Source organism: Eulemur rufifrons, chromosome 7, assembly GCF_041146395.1.
Source record: "Eulemur rufifrons isolate Redbay chromosome 7, OSU_ERuf_1, whole genome shotgun sequence".
Taxonomy (NCBI): Eukaryota; Metazoa; Chordata; class Mammalia; order Primates; family Lemuridae; genus Eulemur; species Eulemur rufifrons.
In genome coordinates, this window is record NC_090989.1 from 206,979,316 (window position 1) to 206,999,920 (window position 20,605).

General features: G+C 45.8%; 1 non-coding gene across 1 annotated transcript; it reads left to right on the forward strand.

The window, feature by feature from the left end:
- Window positions 1–1,255: 1,255 nt before the first annotated feature.
- Window positions 1,256–1,362, forward strand: LOC138388737 (U6 spliceosomal RNA). The gene has a single exon (XR_011234228.1). It is a non-coding gene; the product is annotated as a U6 spliceosomal RNA (small nuclear RNA).
- Window positions 1,363–20,605: the final 19,243 nt, after the last annotated feature.

Here is a 20,605-nt window from a genome sequence, read left to right on the forward strand (position 1 = left end):
TGGATTTGGTCATGGGTCATTAGTTTGCCCACCCCCAATGTCATCATCTAAAACACTGGTCTTATTTTTATTGGCATCAGCAATTAATTTTTTCTAATTTTTTTTTCTATGGGTTTCTTGGTATAGGTCATCACCCTAGAGGCACTATCTTGTGTTTACTTTAGATTGACCTTAAACATTCGTTTCCCAGTCAGCATGAGTCTTGCCTTGGACAAGGCCCATCATGTCTTTGCACACCAGTGTCCTCATCTGGGATCTTTTTGAGGCATGTGCTCTGCAGGCCACATGCATGTAAGGTGTTCTCTTTGCACATTACTCGTTCACATAATAAAGCTATATTTGGAGCATTTTCATATGTAACATCACTCTGAGAATCTTAACTCATATGAATTCTGAAAAGTTGGCTCACTATATTTTGTGCTCTAATTTACAAGCAGGGCACGGGAAAAAGCAATGTGAAAATTTCAGTTTTTCAAGGAGACAAAAGAAATCTTTGCCAAAGGCATATGAAACTGGAAAAAAGATGTTGAATGAATCTAAAATTCATGGCATATGGAAGAACCAAAACTGAAGACCTTGAACCTTGCCTGGCTCCCCGCTCTGCCTCAGCTCACACTGGAGAAGATGTGAGGACATGCTCAGTGATTAGTCCCTCCTTTAAAATGGAAGTGCATTCATTGTTTCTGAAACTATTCAACACAGATCAATGACAACAATACTGAAAGTAGTTTAAACAAGATGGAAATTTGTTTCTCTCACATGAAAAGGAGACTAAAATTTGACAGTCCAAGACTGGTCTGGAAGCTATTTGGTGTCCCCAGGGACCCAGCTTCCTTTCTTTCCATTGCAACATTCTAAGCCTGTTGCTTCTACTTCATGGCCCAACACAGCTACCCAAGCTCCAGCCATCATGTCTCCATTCCAGCAAAAAAATGAGGGACAGGAAAGGGCACATGTCATTGGCCAGAATTTAGTTATTTGGCCGAAATTTAGTAACATCTAGCCACAGGGGAAAGTGGGAAATCCTTTTAGGTGGGTAACAATGTGCCCAGATAAAAGTTGAGTGCTGTCCTTATAGAGGAGGATAAGGGATACCAGGCGGCATCCAGAGGTGAAGACAAGTGTGATCTAATAATGACAAAAAAATATAATGATGAATTGTGAGAAGTGCTGTGAAAGAGCTAAAGAACCATTGGCATGGATATAAATCCGTGCGTTTGGTGGGGGCAAGGAATGTTTAAGAAATGCTGCCTTTGTGCTTGCTTCGGCAGCACATAGACTAAAATTGGAAAGATACAGAGAAGATTAGCATGGCCCCTGCGCAAGGATGACACGCAAATTCGTGAAGCGTTCCATATTTTTTGGACACGTTTGAAGTTCTGACTCAGGGAGGTGGGGGTGGGGGGCAAGGGCAATATATGTAACCTAAACTTTTGTACCCCCACAATATGCTGAAATAAGAATAAAAAAAAAAAAAGAAATGCGCTATACGTAACCTAAACTTTTATACCCCCACAATATGCTGAAATAAGAATAAAAAAAAAAAAAAAAAAAAAAGAAATGCGGCCTTAGAAAGTGACTGTCAGCTAGTGCTTCATGAGCAGGCCATTTCCAGGCTTGGAAGCAGGAGGAAGAGCGTTCTGGCAGACGGCACGGCACGTGCAAATGCCACGAGTCTGAGAGAATTTGGTTCTGCCATGGTCCAGTGTTGTTGGCCTGGGCTGTGCTCAAGGGAGGGACCAGTTTATTAGGGCTTTAGAAGTCATGTTAAATTTTGTGAATTTTGTTTAGGAAAATGTGTGCTAAATAAAGGACTGGGTATGGGGCTGAGGGAAAGGGGATATACCCTGGGCTAGCAGTTCATGCTGAGCACTGCCAGCCAGGCAGTCCTGTCCTTGGGGAAGTTATTAGCCAGGGGAGCCTCCCCAGTCTGTAGGAGACAAGGGGGTCCAATTGCTAATAAGGCTTCAATCTTCCCACTTAAGAGTAAAGCTAAGAGTCACAGAGCAAGAAGATGGGTTCTCAGACCAGGTGTTTCCACTATTTGCTGCTTACTCAGTTCAACAAGGGTGTATGTCAGTTGATAAGCCACTTGGGTTGGCTAAGAACAACAGGGCAAACCAGGAAACAAGAGAGTGAAGGAAATGGGAATTATTTAAGTGAAGAGGAGATTTGTTTTCAAATCCACACCCACCTTAGGTGGTGTGTTATCTTGGGACTCAGGTGACCTCCAGACTTATTCCAAATTCAGTTTAAACTTTATAACAAACCATTTGGGCCCCTGAACTTCAGACTGCAACAAGTTTAGGCTCATCAAAACTTCCTGAGTTCCTATTTGGAAATGAAGCCTGTTTGTTTCTCTGAATCATTGATCCACCCCTGATCCCAAGAAGTTGGCCTGTGCCTTTGAGGTCACTGCTGGACTCTGGTGAAAATTACAAGCTTAAGACAGAAACAAACTGTCACTTCCTTGTAAATCAAACAACACTGATGGGGCAGAGTACATGTTCAAAGGTCACCGCTGACATTACCAAAATGTTTTCTTTGCCATATATTTTAATTATGCAAGTATAACTGGAGATGAATAATAAACATGCAGCAGTTAAGAGTTTTGTTTTCAGAGTGTTCTAGACAGATGAAATGAACAACACCATCATCTTCAACACAAGCTCCTTGCCAAACATAGCTGTTTGGGGCAAAAGTGCTTAAGAATGGGGACTGTACTAAAACGGAACGTTTGAAAGGTCCAGATCTGTTATCAATGTCCCTTTGTCACCTCTGGCCCACATACACAAGTAGATTTATCTTCTTGCAACAGATGTACCCAAATACCACATTCCTTTACCATTGGAATGTCACAGCAGCAATGACAGAACTCCTTGGGGGCCTGGTTATCTCGGGAGGGAAATTACTGACACCCTGTGCCCCATGCTGCAGGGAGGTAATTATCCCATGATAACCCGGGTACTTTGTTCTCCAAATGTCTCTCATCTCTGCCTTCTTTTTCCGTTAAAGCATTTATGTCCAGAGAAGTGGTTTAGAAGTCATCAGGGCTCTAAAAATTAAAGGGAATGAATTTAAAACCACAGCTAATTTACCTACTTCTTGGGGAAAAAAAAAATTTTAAAAGCTGACATCTGGTAAGTAAGAAACTTCCCCTGGAACCCAAGTAACTAACTTTTATTTTCTCATCATGAAAGGGACGGATCTCCATTGGTGGCCTTTCTTATTTACACCACACACATGGCGATGGCTCCGACATCCAGTTCCTTTAGTATAAACAGAAAGGATGGTCTTTTTCTGTGGAAGTTAATGAATTGAAAAACAAAGCTGTTCTGTATACCCACTCATTCCAAACGAATAAAAGAACTACAGTGTTCCGAGACTTGGGCAAAATAGTTGCATTCAAATTAATTTTGCCCCCTCCTACTCTCCCCCTCCTCACTTCCCACCATTCCCTCCTCCCTTTTTCTAAGGGGAAAAAGAGCCATTTAATCACCTTATAAGGGCAGAGAGCAATACAGGGATAGAGCAGAGTCATGAGGCCCAGATCTTATTCTTGGCGCAGCTAGGGGCCTGCTGGGCACTCCTGGGGCTGTCCCTTAACCACCATGCACCTCTGTTGATGCAGCTGTGATATGGGGACACAGATGTGTGTGTGGTACCCATGTGCAGCCTTTGGTGAGAGGTCCAAAGCTAAATGTGGGGTCCATTTAGCTAGTTGTGGGCTGTTTCAACTTGAAATTGCTGTTTGCAGTTCGGGAATTGGGACGTGACCTGGTAGGTCTTGAGCTGATGACGAGTACAAAGACGCACTCACACACACCCACACACCCACACAGTCCTAGGGGTTCCACAATGGCTTTGAATTAGATTACCATGGCCATCACACAGACCAGTGTCTGCTTTATAAGCATAAAGAACTCATCCCAATGCTGGACATTTCTTATCAGTAAATTGTGGTGCTCGATTTTCCTCTGAAAAATTAACAATATTTCCTGTGGTGTATTTGCGGAATAAGGAAGAAAAGGAGGGAGCACATTTAGGTTCCACTAGGCAGTATCTGGGGACCCCTCTCGCAGTGGAGACCCAGTCAGACTCTGCACCTGGGCAAGGAAGGGGTCTCTGGGATTTTGCCCTTTTCTCTTGGATTTTATTGCATCCACCCATTCAAGTCATTTGAAGACTATGATGGTTTCTCTGAACTGGTGTCCCGGTGTGCTGGGCATCAGAGGGAACATGAGCAGAGCTGAGGCCGCCCTTCTATGAATACTTGTGCTGCCCCTTGCGTCTTCTGACTGCTCTTCTGCATCCGGTGGACTCGCACACCTGCCCTTCCAATGGCTTTCCCTGCTGCCCTGCCCCCTCTTCTCCCTGGCCACCCGGACCTCGGCTGGCCTGAAAACTCTTAAGAAATGTCTTGTGGGACTAGTGAAGAAGGTCTGTGTTCAGTAGCCCAGAGTCCAAGCCTGAGAAAGGAGGCCAAGAGTGTGTCTTACTTATGGTTGTCTTGGTGGGTGTCTTTGAACTTGGATTGGGTTAATCACTGCCTGATTGCAGGGTCCTTGAACGGCATGAGGCATAATAGAGATTCTGACCCAGGCGAGGCCCTGGAAGGAGCCTCAGTCCATCCTTCTCTCTACTCCTCCTACAAACACTTCACTTAATTCTCTTCCCAAGGAGCATTCTTCTTCACAAGAAACACTAGAGATGTCACATGTATTTGGCTTCCAAAAATCTCTTGGAAAAGGAATGTTTTTTTTTGCATGTCATGTCTTCTTTTTCTTATCTTTCCCTCCTTCTCTAATCACCCCTCCACCGTACCACCAGAGTGAAACAAAAAATTGGCCACCTTCTCTTTACCAACTCCTCTGCTGCCTGCAGATGACGTCCAGATTTCTTTACACTGCCTAGGAGGCCCTCAGTGAGTGTCTGGCCCTGATCACGTTTCAGAGAAAGCATCGCCTTGTTGGGGAGTTACCTGCTCACATGCCCATCTCCCTCACTAGACTGTAAATTCCTCATGAGCAGGAATAAGGTTTTAATCATCTGTGTGAAACTATTAAATAGTTCCTAGATCAAGGGCAACAGATGCTTGATGAGCAGGACAGGAAGGCATGTATTCAACTCTAGGGTCTGATGACTCTATGTCTTTGTTTTAGATTTTAGAGACATCTAGTCATTGAAATCACCAATCACTTATATAAGTTTTATGTATTGGGGGTAGGTTTCAAGGTAAACTCACCTTTAGAATTATTGCAAAGATGAAGATGACACCTAGAGTGAAGAGCTCCACGTAAATGAAAGTCCTGTTCTAGATAGACTATTGTCATGAAGCGGTTGAGTAAGGCAACTCCGGCAGCAATAACACCCGCGCTCCACTCGCTGTTCACCGTGTACCAGCCCTGCTGAGCCCTCCCCACGCATTGCCCACAGGTCCCCTCCAATAGCTTTTCAAGGTGGGCATTGTTGTTATTTCCATTTTGCAGGTGGGGACACTGAAAATGAGATGTCCCCACCTGCAAAATGGGGTAAGTTACAAAGTTGTACAGCTGGTACAACAGGACATGCACCCAGGTATCCGATGCCGCGGCTCCTGCATGTCATCACCCAATGCCTTGGAATGAGCAAGGGGAGGCGGGTGGGCTACTACAGCAGTGATAAGAACAATTTCAGGCAGCCCTTACGTGTGACCTGTGAGGGGGATACAATTATTATCCTCATTTTACAGAGAAGAAAAAGAGACCGTGAGGTTAGGAGCCTGCCCAGAGGCCACGTGGCTAAGCAGTGGCAAATCTGGGTAGAAACCCAGACAGGCTGGCTCCAGAGACTGTGTTCTCAACTACCCCTCGGGCAGCCTCCCAGGATCCAGGCAAGACCAGGGCTGCAGGAGCAGGAGGGATTTGGGCTTCTCAGGGCCCACACCCAGGGCCCGCCACAATGCCTGCCAGCTCCTCCCAAGTCACTCTAAATGGACATCATGTCTAAGTACGAATAACGTTCTTGCCATGTACACACCAGCTTCATGACAGGCGGGCCCGACAGCAGCCCCGGCTCTTGCAGGCAGGCAGACACGCTGGGACCCTCAGATGGCTCCGTTCTCAGGGCCCTCGCTAGCCGTGTCCAGCCGCTCTCTCCATGTCACCTGTCCCCTCCAACTGCCCCTGCATTTGCTCTCTCTCTGCCTCAGAGCTTCCGCTTGCCATGGTTCCTGCTGTCCTCACGACCTGAGAGGGCCAGGGCCGCATGGCCTCCCTCACCCGTGACGTGACTCTGCCTGCTGCGGTCTCTCTGTTTTCCTCCCCACGTCAGCCTCAGCTTCTAATCACTTCATTATTTGTACTTTTTCTGATCCTGCTTTTGGAAGGAAGACGCTGATAGACCTGGATCATCTTTTTAAGCCAGACATGACATAGGTCAGCCTGTGAATTGACCATCCTGGCTCAGGTGTTAGTTCCTGAGCCAGCTCTGGGAACACAGATGTGGACACAAGGGTTGGATGCTGAGCAGAGACATATGGGGAAGAAACAGCCCCCAGGGCTGCCTCTTCGTCAGGTGCCAAGGGCAAGGTGGCCCCCTTAAAGTGGCTGCACACACGGCCGTCACCAGGCCCAACGTGCCAGCCATAATACTGGGTGGTGTGGGCAGTCGTCTTGCTAATACATAGCCTGACCACTGCAGATCTAAGGAATATTGTTCTGTGACTAGAGGCAGGAGGATCCTCCTCGTGGTTTACGTCTGTGAAACTGATTTGATGAGGTCCCAGCAGCAAACAGGTGTCGCCTGCAAGCAGGGCACCTGGAGAGGACTGAATGGTGGACCTATTTACACAGCCACTGGCAGGATGAAGGGAAGCTGACAAGTGGTGGTGACATGTCTTGGGGCTGCAACATTGGAGAGCCACAGCCATCTCCAGGCCAAGAGGGCAGGGCAGGGAGTGGGCACTGGAGCCCAGGAAGAGCTGGCCCCTCACCCGGACGGCACATGGCTTTTAGGACAGGAACGCCACCTCTGCCCACCTGTGACTCAGGAGAAAGGGGCCAGGAAGATCCATATCTCCACCTCCCTCTCCTCCTACCCTTTGATCTACTGCCAGCGCCTCTCTCCAACTAACCTAACCTTGAGCTAGAGGACAAGCGAGCATGTGCAGGGACTGGTCTCCCGGGGCACAGACCCAGCGGGGAAGGAGGAAGAGTGACCCAGGAGGGCAGCAGAGGGGTCTCGGCACACTCACCACCTCGCCAGAGGCACTTGCTGCCCAAGTTACTTGCACTGGCCCCAAGAAAGCAGCATCTTCCCTGCTGATTACATTTAACATATTTTTAAGTAAGAGGAAATTAGGCTACTGGAAAACAGCATCCTGGAGCTTCCACCATGTTTTTCTGGGCCCTCATGAGAATTCCCACTTCCATGCAGAGTAGTGGAATATTCCTGTAACACCAAAAAGGCAGAGCTAGTGGATGAAAGACCTGCCAGGAGCTCGCTGCTCAGCTGGGTGCATGCAGCCGGGATGCAGTGTGGACGGCCCAGCCAGAAGTGGGGGTGTGGAGGGGGGATGTCCACATCTCAGAGGAGGGCAAGGGACGGTCACGGGCAGGCAGGGATCTGGCATGAGGTCTCCAGCATGTACGACGCTATCCTGGAGAGAGATGGGAAGGGGGAAATGCGGAAATGAATTTATCCTGAATTGACTAAGATTAAGCTTCTGCCATGTGGTGGAATGGGGTCTTTAAATACAAATAATGTTTTATGTTAAGATCTTTCTTAAACTTTGCACACCTGCCTTTGGGAGTGGCATATTCTGTAGGCACAGCAAATGCTATTGCTGCTGCTGTTTGGGTAGAAAAGCGTGCTTAAATCTGGAGCCACAGTGCAGCTTGGGCCCCTCCCTTATCTGCATTTGCTTTAGGATAAAACTATTCCCGAAGGAGGAGTTTGTCCTGAGCTAAAAGGTGTTAATTGACAGAGTGTTCAAGTCTATAAAACGCTGATGATAGAATAAGATACGGCACTCGGGGAAACTTGCTTCATTATTTCATCTTTGAAGGTCCAAATGAAGGCATGTTTAGATAAAAAATACCTCCCAGGGAGTTAAAAATGTACTACTGGCCCCAAGTATATCTCTTTCCCATCGCTCATGCATGTTCACACAAAGAGGAAACCGCTAAGGGATGCTTGATGTTTAGTTGTTCTAGAAGTTGGTGGGAGGCAAGGAGGTTGAAGGTCCTGGCATGCGCCTCTAATTTATTTCCTTCTACTTTCCCAAGAGGAGGAGAAACAATATTTGTGAACTTTGTGTTATTAAAAAGTTCATGCTGTCTGCTTAGCGCTTACCTATAATCCTATCAGTTCTCTGGACCAAGCATGAGCTTCCATGTCTGGATTAATTCAATTAGGGTAACAAATTCTGATTTTGTGTGGTTAACAAAAAGCTGCATGTGAGTGATTCCTCTTTCAGAAAGACTCCCTTAACATGCTGCTGTGTCTTTACATCTTCCTCCTGACACGTCCCCCACTATACTCATGGCAGCCCCCAGCACAGACAGGCACAGATGTTTTGAAAGAGCCTTTCCTTTTCCCAGACTCTCTCTCTCTCTCTCTCTCTCTCTCTCTCATCTCTGTCTCACCCCCACAAACACAACCACTTGCTTAAGATCAGTGGTGATGGGGACCCTGGAAGACCCCCTGGCTACTAACCTCATTTTTGACAGTTAAACATTCCTCTCCTAATCTCACGAAATTAAGATACTCTTCTTTCTTCGGTTATCCTTGGGCAGTGGTTTTCACGTGGCAGGTCCTGAAATCAATGCAGGGTCATGACCAGCATTTAAAAAGCAGTGAAATAGCATAGAATTGAAAACATCAGACTATGCTGCCATATATCCAAATAAATATGAGAGTTTTGTTTTGGTTATGCCTATTTATGAATGCGTGTGTTGGCTTGCGGCGAAAACTATATTTCTTATTGGGGATCACTGCAAAAATGTGAAGCCACTGAAACTAAGGTTGTTGAAGAGCAAAGTCTTCAATTTGCAGCCAAATTTTTACCATGAAGGCTTGGCCTCAATGAGGTGGTGCCCACGTGTCCTGAACTCCAGGGTCCTTGTCTATCTCCAAGTTTCCAATTTCTCAAAATCAATTCCAATTCTAATTCTCTCCCCTAAAGTGCTGCTCATCCTTACCCCCTATGCCCCCACCCCCTGCAGAGATTCCAGGCCTCAGAGCGGGCACTGCCTGGATCAGCCCTCTGCCCTGTCCGGCAGCGAGAGCCTTAGGTTAGGCATCAGACCTGCTGGCTGGAAAACTCTTGAAAAGGTGGACCTGGGACCAACCTCACAGAAAGACTTTTGTCATTTCCTTTTCTTTCTGGCATATTCTTTCATGCCTCCAGCCCCAGACCAGCTAAACCACTGCTAGGGGGTCTTTGGAACGGCCTTGCCACACTCCAGTAGCAGCCATAATAAGGGGACCACTCCTGGGACTCCAGGCCAGGGGAGTGTCATAACCTTGTCCATTCTGCTCCACCTCAGATAATTGTCTACTTACTTTAAAAAAAAAAAAAAAAAAAAAAAAAAAAAAAGGTGTACAAAACCCTATCATTTCAAGCCCAAGAGAGAATTTAAATTTAAGCTAAAAAAATCAGTGATTCCATAAAATTCCATCTATTATTTAATTTCATTCCATTATGTAATCAGACATTCTGTCAACAAGCATTTATTGAGCAACTATTTTTCTGTGTCAGGCACTATACTAGATGCCAAATACTAGGCTGGGGTATACAATAGGATAAAAAATATGCTTGCTAGCCTCTGAACGCTGAACTCCAGTTCAAGGACAGTGATCCTTCAAAATAATTATGATATGATGTGACATTTATTTTTATAGATGTGGGAATACAATGCTGTAGTTTCTCAGAGCAAGGAAATGTCACTAGGCCTGAGGATGACGGGAAAGGTTTTACAAAGGAGGGGACACTTGAGCTGGGTCCGCAGGGGCTGGGGCTGGAGCCGGCTGGAGAGGATCCTCTAACACAGACTAGGGCTGGATTAGAATGAGCTTCACGTGCCAGGCTTAAGAGGATGGATTACCCTGAGGGCAACAGGAAGCTAATAATCATTTTAAAGCAGTTGATTGATACAATTCAATTTATAAACAAAAATGTTTAATCCAGCTTTGTGTGCAATAGCAACAAATAAGGGGAAATAATCAACTGTCCACAGAGGACATGCTCAGTAAATCATTATCTGTACAATAAAATAACACATGACCAATAAAAATGACAATGCATTTGATATTCATTAGCACAAAAAGAATGCTTGTTGAAATTTTATTGAAATGTTTTTTCCCCACATTTACTACCATCATACTTTCCTTTAAACTCAGATTTAAAATTCTGACTTTGAGTCTGAATGTGTTTAAAGATTGCCCAATAAAAGTCCTGTGCAAAAGAAAAGAGTCTAAAATAAAAGGAGTAACAGGCAACTTCAGATCATAATAAGAATCAGAATTTCTTCTAAGTTCATAATATACTTAGGGTCATTCTTTGAGGCTTATAGTGATGGTAATAGAAAGATAAAACTTTTTCCCTTTATTTCCCAAATTTCAGTCCCAGGACAATATCCCTGAGACTTCGTGTCTGTATTGCCTCACCTGTCCTGTTGTCGCAGCCTTTGCTCCGCAGTGTTCTGCTCCTGCCCACGTAAACTTTCGTCCCACCCCAGTGAGTTGTGCCTACTGTGAGGCCCAGCTGGTTCTGGCAGCCAGGAGTCCTCTGTCCTGTCACCAGCAGCATCTATTATGTTCTACTCAGACCAAAGAAAGAGTCTTCCCTTCCTAGGCAAATCGGGCATCTGTTTCCAGCTGCACTCCTTACCTGGCATTTTGCTGGGGGGTAGATTCTACTATGATCGAGATTTATCGTTCGTGATGGATGTAGTTCCCTCGTGGGCTGTAACAGAGAAAGTTAAAATGATGAGCATTCAGTCGGAAGGACCTCGTGCACGAACAGAACAGGATCTAAACCTCAGAAAGACTCTAGAATGTTTAAAAATTTAGTCATACATCCTAAGCCAACGAATACATAAATAGTGTTATTTACAAGTGAGGCAGTATTCCAAATGTAACCCAAATACGTGTCCCACGTGGTCCAGTTTTAGCACAGTCACATTCAAAAAAACCATTCAATTTAATACGCTTGAAGAATGATAGAAATTTTACTGTAGGTTTTCTTGAAGAAATTCATCTTTAGAAAACTTCCCAAAGATCTAGAAATATCTCTTCTTCACAAAGTTCGGTAGTCACGGTAGCTACCAGTTGTCCCTCCTTTCTCAGCCACGCGGCTTCCTCGTGGCTGCCCCACTGACTTCCTTCCTCTGCACAGTGCACTGCTGAGGGCCCCGGGACTTCCGGCTCCACTTGCTCCGCGCACTGACTTCCTTCCTCACACTGCACAGTGCACTGCTGAGGGCCCGGGACTTCCGGCTCCACTTGCTCCGCGGCGGGGCCTCTCTGGGACCGTCAGCGCATCCCACGTTTCCACGCCTTCCGACCATCCCCGCTCCCTGTGGACAAAAGCACATCGCAACTCCTGGAAACAGAGCTCTTTCTCACTTCAACAAAAAACCCATGCAGCATTTTGGAAAATAAAATTCTCCACCTTGTTAACAAATCAGTGAGGAAGGATTATTCAGTAATTGATGGCTGACACTACTGGTTAACTATTTGGGCAAAAATGTTACATTTTCCATGTCACACCTAAATATATTCCAGATGGTTTGAAGAGTTAAATATGTAAAATAAAAACCTAAATGAATTACAAAAATGTAGGTGGATATTCATCTAGACACATAAAAGTCAAGAAAAAAAATCATAAAACAAAAGACCTTGGCAGTCACGTCATAAAAATATACAATTCTACATGTCATAAAATGCCACAGAGAGTTTTAGATGTGAAAAACTAAAAGAATATTTGCAACAGTCCCAATAGATAGATGTTCATTCTTGCTGATTTATAAAAAAGCTCTTACAAATCAATATGAAAAAGACAAACATTTCAACAGGAAAATGGGCAAAAATTGTAAACAGACAATTCACAGACGTATAAAAGCCAATAAATACTGAAAAATAAATGTTCAGACTTCATGGAAATAACATCCCTTTGAAGGCTGGGCTTGCTCTGGCAGAAGAGGGAGGCCGGAGGGGCAGGGACACCAGTGGCTTGTGGCCTCTGGGATGATGGCAACAAAGTCTGTCCTGCCTCAGCGCATGGGATGCTGGCTTGGGCCCAGGAAGACGTGAGAACAGCTTTCTAGATGAGTATCATTGCAGGCTCTTTTCTCGTGGCTTGGGAGGCCCCGGAGGTTGAGTATGTGGCAGAACCCTCACCTTGCCCGTGGCAGCTGCTGCCACGTGGCTCTGCTCCAGCGCTCTGAGTGGCTCTGGGGGCAGGACCCAGTTTCTCCTGAGGCTCTCTGGCCCTGGCGTTCAGGAATTGCCCCACGAGCACAACCCTCCTCCCTTCGGCCGCCCCCATATCCACAGGGAGAAGAGACCTGCTGGAGAAGGTCTACTGTGGCCTCATCTCTCGTCTCCTCCCCAGGGAGACACGGGCACCCCGAGTCCCCACGGCCAGCAGCTGCCCATCTCTGCAGCCTCTCACTTCAGCCGGAGCCCTTTCGTGTGCCGAGTAACGACAGTGCGCCCCAAAGAACTGCTCTTGCTGGGAACAAATCAACCCGAACACTGTTCAGGGCTCTGACTGACGACCTTAGGCGTCCCAAGCCAACTTCCCTCGTGCCAGGGCCGTACCCAGCACCGGCCTCTCCCTCCCCACCCACCTCTGACGCTGGAACTTGTCATGTAAGGGGCAGGGGTCTGGAGAACAGGGGTGGTCTCTGGATTTCCAGCCACTACCAGCGACAGCCACTACCACTTCACAGTTTAAGGGTGAGTGGGTGATGTTAGTTGAATCCCAAACACTCTAAAAACCTCCCCTACAAGGTATTATCTTGTTGTCTAAATAAATAGGGAGCTGAAGTCATTTTTACTTATGAGAGGTTTTGACTGGAAGTTTTTTAAAAAGTAATTTTTAAAGAAAAAAAATTTTTTTAATTATACAGTTGGACATTCTTTGAGCTGATGATCTTTTTGATCAAAATTATGTGTGCGTGTAGACACTAATTATCTAGACAAGGCTCAGAAATGGCAAAGCTTGGTTGATAACCGCAACAAAGGATGGCCATTCATATCTAAAGTGCAAATAACGCTACGTACAGGGAATCATACTTTTCTTCTAGTTATCTGTTAGCTTCATAATGATGAATGAGGGAAGAATTTAAGTATGAGCAACTTACATGTGTTCTTAATGTGTTTCCTAATCCTTGCCTTCTCTTTGGAGATCCTTTTCATGCTGTATCATAATTTTGTGGACCTAGGAGTTCTATTTTCTTTAAATCACTGCATGTTTTACACACTCTTAACTGGTAGAAAAAATGTAAATTTTTAAAAGATCCAGATGATTCTACAGAGAATGTTTAGGCAACTTGTAGTTATCACTAAGACCCAGAACTGGGTAGGCATTCAGCAAGTTATCTGGCATTCGGAGCTGTCTGGTTCTGTGTATCTGTGAGTGTATATTTTGTAACAACTGACAAGATTCTGAGGTTCACATTTGTCTGTTCACTCCTCTATGTGGACAGCTAGATTGTTATTTCCCTATGTCTAACTGTGGCTATATGGGAATGATTTCTAAAAAGGTAAGGAAGTAAGAGTTAATGGGATTTGCTCAATCTTTAAGATACTCATGAGTTAAAGTCAAAAGTCAGCCTCATTATCTGTGAAATCTACATCTATATCTACAGGTATTTTTTGCCTGCTAAATCCTGTTGTCATTTCATGACAACTCAACCCTATCCACCGGGACGCAGTTCAATGCTTCTCTTGCTGATGAGCACAAATGGTAGTCATTCCAGCCTTTGGTTAATATTCTAGGAGATTTTGCCGCCATTCTCAGTAAATGAAATGATGTTTTCTCTTTTCACTAGTAAGAAAAAGAAAATACATGTTGTTTCTAATAAAGTATATAATTGAGGCTCAGAGGCGTGTTTCGTATGGTCTCTTAGAGGTCCCCAGCGGGGTTAAACCCTCATGTCCAGAGCAGTGACCTAGTGACTAGAGGTATCCCTCTCCCCTCTGTCTTCCTTCCCCTCTTTGCAACCAGTGATTCTTGAGATTAACTCCCAAATGAACTTCTTATATTTAAATCTGTGTCTCAAAATCAGCTTCTGGAGGAGCCCAACCTAACAGGATGTTGTCTAATAGTTGTATTTATTTTATTGACACACCATTGTCCATTGCGACCCATGTGGTGTCTCTTCGGTTAACCTGAGTCTCTTGTCTATCTAACATATAGGTGACATGAAGTTCCACATCAGTGAGTAGGAGAACTTCATAATTACACGTAGTCATTTATTTGAGATCCAGGCAGTGAACCGCTGAGTTAGGTGAACAGGAAAAAGAACACCCAGTGCTCACTACTAGGGACGATATCACACGATCCCACTGAACTCTTGATCTCCTCCCCTCAAAAACCCTGCTCCTCCTGGAGCTTCCCCACCTGAGTAAACAGCAAGCCCAGCTCCCAACTGCACAGGCCACATCCTTGGCCCGTCTCTTGCTCTCATGAACTTTCCTGGATTTATCCGTGAATCTTGATGCCATCAAAATGCAGATGCTCGTCTAAAACGTCATAAGTCAAAAATGTGTAGAGTGCACCTGCCCTACCAAGCATCCTAGCTTACTTAGCCCAGCCTGCTTTAAACATGCTCAGAACACTCACATTAGCCTACAGTTGCCCAAATCATCTTACACAAAGCCTAATTCATAATAAAATGTCAACTATCTCATGTAATTTGTTGAATACTGTACTGAAAGTGAGCAACAGAATGGTTGCATTTGTGCTGACCTACACAGCTCAGGGCACACTGGGCCTGAAGAGTCTGAAGCACTGCATCATATTTGAGGCTTTATTGCTGGGTGATGGGGATGCCACAGTGACGGGGCCATCAATTTCTCTCTCTTCTGATGAGCTTCGAGAATCGCTGCTAGAAGGCTCTGGGGTGTCGACACTCGTGGGTGGGTCAGCGGGCACGTGCTCCTCAGAAGGACAGTGAGTGTCGGCCATTCACCCTGGCTCGCTGCCACTGCCCAGCACGGAGAGAAAGTGTCATACCGCACATCACCAGCCCAGGAAAAGATCAAAATTCAAACTTTGATGTCTGGTTTCCATAACATTTAAAGTAGGATTTCTACTGAAGGTGTATCTCTTTTGCACCATTGTAAGTTCAGGACCGTCTGTGTTTCCAAAATCCAACCGCTTTCCATCGCCTCCTCTGCTGCGCTCTGGTCCAAGCCACCATCGTCTCTCACCTGGATTGTGCAAAAGCCTCCTATGGTCTCCCAGCTTCTACCCTCATCCCTAATCCAGGGGGAGGTAAACTTTTTCTGTAAAGGACCAGATATAGTAAATACTAATATTTTAGGCTTTGCTAGCTTTACAGTTTCTGTTGAAATCACTCAATTTTGCCCTTGCAGCACAGAAACGGCCACAGATAATAAACAAATAGACACTGAAATTTGAGTTTCACATAATTTTCATGTACCACAAAATATAATGCTTTTTTGATTTTTTTATCAACTATTTAAAAAACGTAAAAACCATTGTTATCTCTCCGGCTGTACAAACACAGGTAGCGGCCAGATTTGGCCCACAGGCCATAATTTGCCTACCTCCCCCAGTCTCATCACGTAACAACAGACTAGTCCTTCTAGAACCTGCCAGATCTTGTCATTCCTCTGTAACTAACCTTCCTGGTGCTTCTCACCTGCCTCTGCTTAATAGGAAAAGTCCTCCCCAGGCGCCTACCCCCGCACGTTGCTCCCCTCCCTGCCCTGCTGGTCTCCACAGCACTTGCCTCCTCCTGCCCCGCTGCCTCTTTACCCCTTTCCTGATGCCTCAAACCCCAAACCAGAATGCAAGCTCCACAAGGCAAGAGACTTCATGTCCCCAACTCCCAGAACAGTGTCTTTGGGCACTCCATGCAGGTTTGAATGAATGTCACTCCCATTCTTCTGCCATTGTTGATTGGAAGTGAGTGCAGGAGCTGCTGCTTGTCGCAGTAGAAACACCTTGTGTGATTGAGCCAGCTGACTCCACTGGGCTCAGACCTGTTTGAGACCCAAGGAAGACCAGTCTTCTTCATTTCTTATCATCTTCTCTTCCAGGTTTGATTAGTCACAGTGAGGAAGAGAAACAAAAATCTCATCATTGGTGGTGAACTTGACTTTCAGAACCGGATCAGTTTTTAATATTCTGCTCTGTACAATAACATTATTTTCAAGTAAAAACCACTGGTAATCATTATTTCTTTAATTTAGTCTTTAGTTCTAAAACAATAATTTAAAAAGAAAAAGACATTTCAATGGAAAGATATGGACATGGTTTGGATGCTTGTCCCCTCCAAGTTTCATGTTGAAATTAGATCCCCAGTGTTGGAGGCGGGGCCTGGTGGGAGGAGTTTGGGTCACAGGGGCAGATCCCTCATGAACAGCTGGGTGCCCTCCCCATGGTAACGAGTGAGTTCTCCCCGTATTAGTTCACAGGAGAGAGCTTCCTCCCTTGCTCCATCCCTCGCCCTGTGACAGACCTGTTCGCCCTTCGCCTTCCACCTTGACTGGGGGCTCCCTGAAGCCCTCACCAGAAGCAGATGCTCGAGCGATGTTTCTGGTACATCTGCAGAACCCTGAGCCAAGTAAACCTCTTTTCTTTATAAATGACCCAGCCTCAGGTACTCCTCTATAGCAACGCAAGACTGACTAGCACAGGTATGATCCCCATTCAGTAAAATATTTCCTGGATGAAGTAAAATCTATGCTTAATGAACAGATACTACTTCTCACAGTTTATACTTCATTTTAAATACAAATAAAAACTCAAAACCATCACCTGCAGTGACAGAATTAAAGTCACTTCCATGCTGGTTCTCTGTCTCTATGATGACTGTGCTATTACCGTTCATTTCAAACCTGCTGCTTAAACGCAGGGCTACGCGGGACCACAGGGGTTGGACACCTGCTCTTGAAGCAAACGCAACGATTCCGGACCCTCATGAATGCAGCCTTGAAACGGATGCCTGTGGCTGACCTGCCCACATACGCTGGAGGTCAACCACGTCAGTAGGAGTGCTCCAAATTAACCTCACAGAGAATATAATGTTATTAAAAGATAAGTGTTAAAAATGTGCTGATTCGAAGCTGACATCTATATTATTGAAGCTCAACAATAATCACAGCAATTGTTTAGAATTGAGACCAACAAAAGGTTTTTTGCCAAGCAAAGAGAGTTCATCACCGGTGTTGTTTAGGTGAAAATAAAAGGCAGACAGAAACTTCAGTGGGTTTTATGGTTGTTTTTAACGTCTCTCAAACAATGCACCGCATTGTGCCCTGGGCTGGACCACTCCCAGCCCCCACCCTTGATCTGCTACCACTTATCATTTCTCCCTGTTTGGGAAAATCTCTGAGGCTTGGTGGCCACAGGCAGCTGCCAAGCGCACAGCGCGTGTTCCTACACACCTCAGCGGCAACTGCACGGCCCTCCTGCAATTTCAGAAAGGACCCAAGAGACCTCTATTTAAAACCTTTTATTCTACATAGAAAATTTTTATTTATGTGATGCTTTTTTTTAAGGAAAAATTACAAATCCTTTCACTTACATTATTTTATTTGGTTCTCAATGAAACCTTTTGAGTGGGCAGGCTGAACATTATGGACCATTTGGAAGATGGGTAATGGGAGATTCTGGAAGTTCAATGATATGCCCAAGCCCACATGACCCAAGTCTAGTCTTAAATCTCAAGAGCATGTAAGGCCTATATTTGCTTTTTACAGTTCTGTTGAATTCAAGGCCATTTGTGTACACATCCGGGTTTGGGAACCGTTACTCTTACTGGAACTCTGAGATGACTTCAGAATCCACAGCGTAGCCAAGGAAACCGCAGTTTCCTGAGGGAAAGAGGTGAATTTGAGTCATCTCTGTGTTCCCATATAGGCACTCGATAAGTGTTTGTTCCATGGATGAGTGGAATCGGGGGAGGGCCTCAATTTTCGATGCTGGCCAGCCCTGAGCCCCTGAAAGCCTAGTGCCCTGGGCTTGGGGGCTGTGATGTTACAGGCTCGAAGACCAAGTCAACAAAGAGAGTGCAAAGACCTGTGTGCCTTTAGCCAAAGAAGAAAAGATTGAAAACAGACTCCCAAAGTATTTGCACTGGTAACAACTGTCATTCTTGAGTACCTCCTTCAGACAGGACTTTCTCTACCAAGATGTCGTGGCAAACCCTGCCCAGTTATGGCCAGTGTGTACAACACGTTGTATCTACAACCGAGGATGTGTGCGTGCTGCCGCGATAACATCTGTGGACCAGGATGCTAAGTTGGACAGGGTGGGCAACGGAGGGGTTGGGGAGGACAACCTACGGAGACTGAGTTGCCGGATGGGGTGGGGGCAGCGGTGCCGAGGAAAGCTGCGTCTGCTGGAACATGCCGAGAGGACAAGCATATGTAACAGTGCTATCAGGGCAGGGGGCAGCTCCACTCTGCTGGCACCAGGGCAGGGTGGGCAGCCACAAGAAGACTACATTAATCATGAAAAGTTGTTTTTTCAATTTTCTAAATCATGTCCTTTAAAAAAAATGCCCTTATCCTGTTCATAGTCTTGGGTGCACCAAGAAAATCACAGTATTGTCAGATGTGCTGCAGACAGAGGCAGGTTGAGAACCGCCACGTTGGGCATTGCTCACACATGATTTATCCTTCCTACAATAATTCTAGGAGCATATCCCCATCTTACAGGTAAGAACACCACCTGGGATGGGGTTTGCAAGCTCGCCCCGGTTCTCATGGTGGGCAGAGGGGAGCGGTACTCAGGTCAGGTAAGGTTCCAAAGCCCATGTGTTTCTCCCCACGTCCACCCACTCACACCCATGTGAGGGGCTGTCTTGGAAGAGGAAAGTGGTAGCATTCTGAGCCAGTGGTGGAGCTGCAGGGAGGCAGACCTGTAGCTAACCTATGGAAAGAACATCCTGACAAACAAGCTGCCCAGGAGGGGCGGGGGCTGCCGTAGAAGGCTGCCAGTCCTCAGGGTGGAACAATTCAAGCAGAGGCACGAGATCTGGCATGATCGGGACCCCCCACCCGAGAAAGAGGCCAGTGGGGGACGAGCCTGTCAGCCAGCCTTGAGTGCAGAGTCAAGGTCACAAGGGGCCAGGCCCACAGGGGTTGGTCAGGAAATTGGCAAGGGGTGGTCTTCCCACAACTTTCTAGGAAGTCATGCTGCTCACACACGGGCTATTTCACCTGCCCTGTGGAGAATTCCAGGCACACACTAAGGGGTCCCAGTGAATACCGGGCCTGATGACTGTGAATCCAGGCCAAAGGATGGTGACTCCTTACTGCCATTTACTGGTGTGACAAATCCTGAAACAGAAAAGAGAGCAGGGGGAGCAGAGAGCAATGGGATGAGGAAGGAGACAGCTGTGGGAATTGTGTGGAGTGGGGCCTGGGGTCCCATCTTAAGACACTCTGCACTAAGTTCAGCCAAGGAGGCATCAGAGAGACCATGTGTGAATCATCTCAGGCTGAGACAGGCAGCCCCAGGAGCCTGTCATCTAAGACAAGTTCAGGCAGTATTTCCCACGTGGTGGCAGGTATGGCTGGAGCCAGAATGGCTGGGTTGAAATCCTGCTGTGTTGTGTGATCTCCAGCAAGTCCCTTAACCTCTCTGTTTCCTTGCCCGTGAAAGGAGTTATGCCACTTTCAGTATAACCGTGAGGGTTAAACGAGAGAACGCAACGTACCCAGCACGGAGCCTGCCACCTACTAAGCAATCGCTAAATAGTAGCTGTTATTATTATTTTTGTTATTAAGTTTAGGACTTTTAAAAGCCTATTCTATAATGCCAATTGTTTGAATACATACCAACTCATCAATTTATTTTTGGATTCAAGAAATGGGGCGTGGCTGGGCACCGTGGCTCATACCTATAATCCTAGCACTTTGGGAGGCTGAAGCTGGAGGATCATTTGAGAACAGGAGTTCGAGATCAGCCTGGGTAAGAGAGAGACCCCCATCTCTACAGAAAATAGAAAGATTAGCCAAGTGTGGTGGCACATGCCTGTAGTCCCAACTATTCGGGAGGCAGGAGATTTGTTCGAGCCCTGGAGTTTTGAGGTTGCAGTGAGCTATAATGACACTTTAGCCTGGGGAGACAGAGCAAGACCCTGATTAAAAAAAAAAAAAAAAAAAAAAAGAAGTCAGGGAGTCAGATCAGGGAACCTTCCAGAGTACTTTGAGAAACAGTCTTGGACCAGGCTGAGATCCTCCATTTGTAAAATGGAGATGATAATAGGACCTACCTCCTACATGTCAACTCGGATTAAAGAAAATAATGCATATTTTAGCACAGTACCTTTCCTATAGAAAGTACGCAAAATTGTTGGCAGGTATCTTCATGACAAAACCTAATCACATCATCATCACCATAGTCTTTTTA